Genomic DNA, 3,820 nt, shown 5'->3' on the forward strand with positions numbered 1-3,820 from the left:
AAAATTGAAACTGGATGCCTCGAGCATAGTTCCTGGTCTTGTGTCAAGCTCATTTAAAAAATGAAACAAGGAGTCATGAGCATAGTTCCTTGTCTTGTGTCAAGCTCGTTAAAAAATGAAACAAGGGTTTTGAGGATAGTTCTTTTCCTGTGTCAACCTCATTAAAAAATGAAACAACTCCCTTTCCAAGTCGAGTCTTTCCAAGATCTCGAAAGTGAACCTTCATTCCATCCACTTGGTTGAATGCAATGAAGCTTGGGGGGCATGTACCTCGATTTGAGTCATTATGCTGGGGGCATGCGAACTTATAACAAGCATAGTTTTTCATTTCAAGCTTGCGTAAACATGAAACTGAATCCAAGCAGAGTTCTCTATGGTTCAAGCTTGTATAAAAATGAACCTATACCTTTACATCTTGTGATTGCCGTCTTTATCTGCTAAATTCTGTTAGATGAGCCTTGGTTGTTTTCATTCCATCACCACCATCTCTTTGGCTGATCATATGCTTTCACTTGGTTATTTACCTTTCCTGAGGGACCACATTTATGAGTGGTTTTATTAGCCAGCCTCTTAACCATTATATGTTTTGAGCAGTTCCTCCATTGCCGGAACTAGTTGCTACCATTTATACCACTCGTGCCTCTAGGATGAGTCTTCTTTAAGCTCTTTTCTAACTCGTAAAATATGAAAAGATTGCCGAGTTTTTCCCTTTTAACTTGTTAAAACAGAATTAAAGGGGCGGTCCACTTTCAGCTCTTTTCTAACCATATAAACATGAAAAGATCACTGTACTTTTGTCGTTTCAAGTTTGATATTGGTTATAAAACGACGTGTCTTCGATCACTTTTTTACTTTTTCATATCGGAGCCACTAATTATAAAAAGTACTCCTTGATCGTGATGGTCAAGCGATTCTATCAAGTATTATTTTATACTTTTTTCGGGCTTGGGGTACACAAATTTACGAAAAATGACACCCATGGAGTTTCCTTAAGTTTTTGTTCTGACTCCCTAAAATTGAAAAACATTGAGTTTTTCCTATACTGGAATCGTTAAAATTTAACAGTAAAGGACCTATTCAATTTTAAACAGGAACGAACCACTCCTTCTTAGGGTTCAAATTTTAAACTAAGTTGGACTCATCCGAAGGATGAGCTTATAACCAAGAAAATTTTATCCTCCTCAAGCTTGTCAAAAATAAAGAGGTACTTGCCAGAAATGGTGGGGGAAAAGGGAGAAAAATGACGCTGTTTGTTATACTTTGTGTTTTAGAAAAGCAATTAAGCACTCTTGAACACGACACTTTTTGTTTACCTGGGTTGGGAAATCATTTGCCTAACAGTTAATCAAACCATATTGAAAGTATTCCGCCGGTTTCTGGGTATTAGCTTTGGGTCAATTGTCACCAAACCATCTGCAATATCGTTATGTGTTTAAGAGGTCAGTTCAAATAAACCATTCATCTGCAAATATATGTCATCCATTTTGACCATCCCTGAGTTAGTCCTTGCCAAATATATTTATTCAAAATTTGATCTATGATTTTGTGTTGTGGGCTTTCCTACGACAGATTGCTTTCTATCGTCTTCAGCTCATTATCTAGAAAGATGATCTAGAAATTGTCAGTACCTTGGAATCTGCATGCCCTAATGGCAGGTTTCTCGCCTTCGACGTTAGGTTGCATCATTGACCTTCAATCAAAGGATTCTATGACATGTTCAACATCAACTCATTTATTCACATTTCATGGATTGTATTGTGTACTTTGAGAGCCATTGACATTACTGGTGATTTCTCTCACACTTGTTAACAGTTCACATCATTGACTAGTAATCAAGTGGTTCTACCATGTTCGACTTTGACACATTCATTCACATGTATAGAATCGTACTAGTTCGGGAAGCAGAAATAAAGACCCTGGATCTAGTTTCTACCATCCAGGCTGCGAGAGATTTTGTTATTCATTATATAGTGGACTATTCATAAACAAATGGCTGCGCCCATACTGTGTCTACATATCTCTATACTCGTGATGTATTACAAAATCATTCCTGTATCAGAGCAGTTTAGTTAGTTTTCTAGTCAGTTTTGATCTGAGTATTGGAATGCCTACCTCAGCGATGATATGTTCACATATATATATTTTGCATTGAATGTTTTTACAGGTTCCGACTGGGGTGTCCACAGGATGATCCTTGAAATGATAAAGTACTTCACTCTTCGCACATGAAAGACTTCATTTTCATATATTACAGACTTCGTACTTTTGGGGGCAATTTGTTGCACTAAAAATTGTCACATTGACATTCCGAAATATGTGTGAGTCCATTACCACTCATACTATCCTCCTTTGCAAGTATTAAGCTTCAGTTCTTCATATCAAGCCTTGAAAATAAGAGAAAGCCCTCAAAAGTCTCTAAAACTCTGGTTCCGCACTTTCTCTTAGCATTACCTGCGGTCCCACACATAAAGGTCATGTCTCCTGCACACCTGACCACTCTGTCTCTGTGTTATGGTGCGCACCCCTGTAAAAGTCAAAAAGGCGCAAGTATATTCCTAAAAACTCACTTTGAGTCATTTCTAGAAGCTTTTGGAAGGAATCTTGAGGTGGCAAGTTCGCTCCTTTAAGGTTCATGCATCCCATACCTTAAGGAGCTAACCCCTTGATGTGAGGAGCTTATCCCTTTGAAGGAGGACTCTATCCCTTCATAGGTGGACCTGTAACCTCCTTCCTTTGCACTATAAAATGAAGCATTGGGCTGGTTATTTGAGAGGTTGAAAGCTGAATATTTTTGAGGTGAAATGCTGCTGGAACTTAGTCTTCCTAATTGAGCTTTTGTGAGGAAAGATTACATACCTCTTTGATCTCATTTGGAAGAGTGTGAGGCTTGTCAAAGTAGAGGATATTACTATTTTGGACCCTTGGAAGAGCTTGTACAACATCAAGGCACCAATGGTTGTAAAGTTATTCTACATCGGGCTATTTCCCCTTATCGTTGCCCATTGCATTTCCACTTCGGAGCATAATATTCACATTCAGATCCTCTTCGCAAGGCTCAACCCTCATCATTTTCAGGTTCTGAGTCGACTGCGGTGGCAGCACCCCTTTGTCGCATATCCTCGCTATTAGTGTAGGATAGTCCTTCATCTCATGATCAAATTGAGTATAATATTTTGATAACAGATGCGTTGGGTTAGTGCATTCATGGTCATAGTGTCCTGGTCCTCCACAATTATAACATATTAGTTGTCGCCGACCTCTGCCACGGCCTCGCCCGCACCCTTGAAAGCCTATTCGCGCCATCCCAGCACTCTGGTTAGGGGGCCATGTTTTTGCCTAAACTCTATAGGTGGGTGTTTTGTCCATCATCAATTCATAACTTTGACAGTTGTGCTCATCATGCCCTACTGACCTGTAGAAGTTGCATAACGGTTGCTGCGGTGTTTGTACAAACTTCTGCAGCAAATGATAGTTATCAGTCATATGTTTCCCTACTACCTGACATATAGTGCACCACAACACAGGCCCTACACCCGGTCCTCCTCGGGCTTCCAGCCTTAAAGGGATCATTACTCCTCCTACCATATAGTTCGCAAAGACCAGGTAGTGGTCTTTGTCATGCCCCTGACCCTTACATTTCAGGCACCATATCTCTTCGTGCACCTCTCGTCAAACTGTTCTATCCTGCTTCGAGCTTTGCATTTTCAGGAAAATATTTTGTAATTGCACATGGATCTGCTGAACTTCAAATCTTGCATCAGTGTTTCATGCAGTCTTATTGCAATCTCCAAGGCCTCTGCCTGGGTTGTAATCTTCAGTT

Source organism: Pinus tabuliformis, chromosome X (genome assembly GCF_031772625.1).
Source record: "Pinus tabuliformis cultivar Carrire ecotype Pingquan chromosome X, CPIR1, whole genome shotgun sequence".
In the NCBI taxonomy this organism is placed as follows: domain Eukaryota; kingdom Viridiplantae; phylum Streptophyta; class Pinopsida; order Pinales; family Pinaceae; genus Pinus; species Pinus tabuliformis.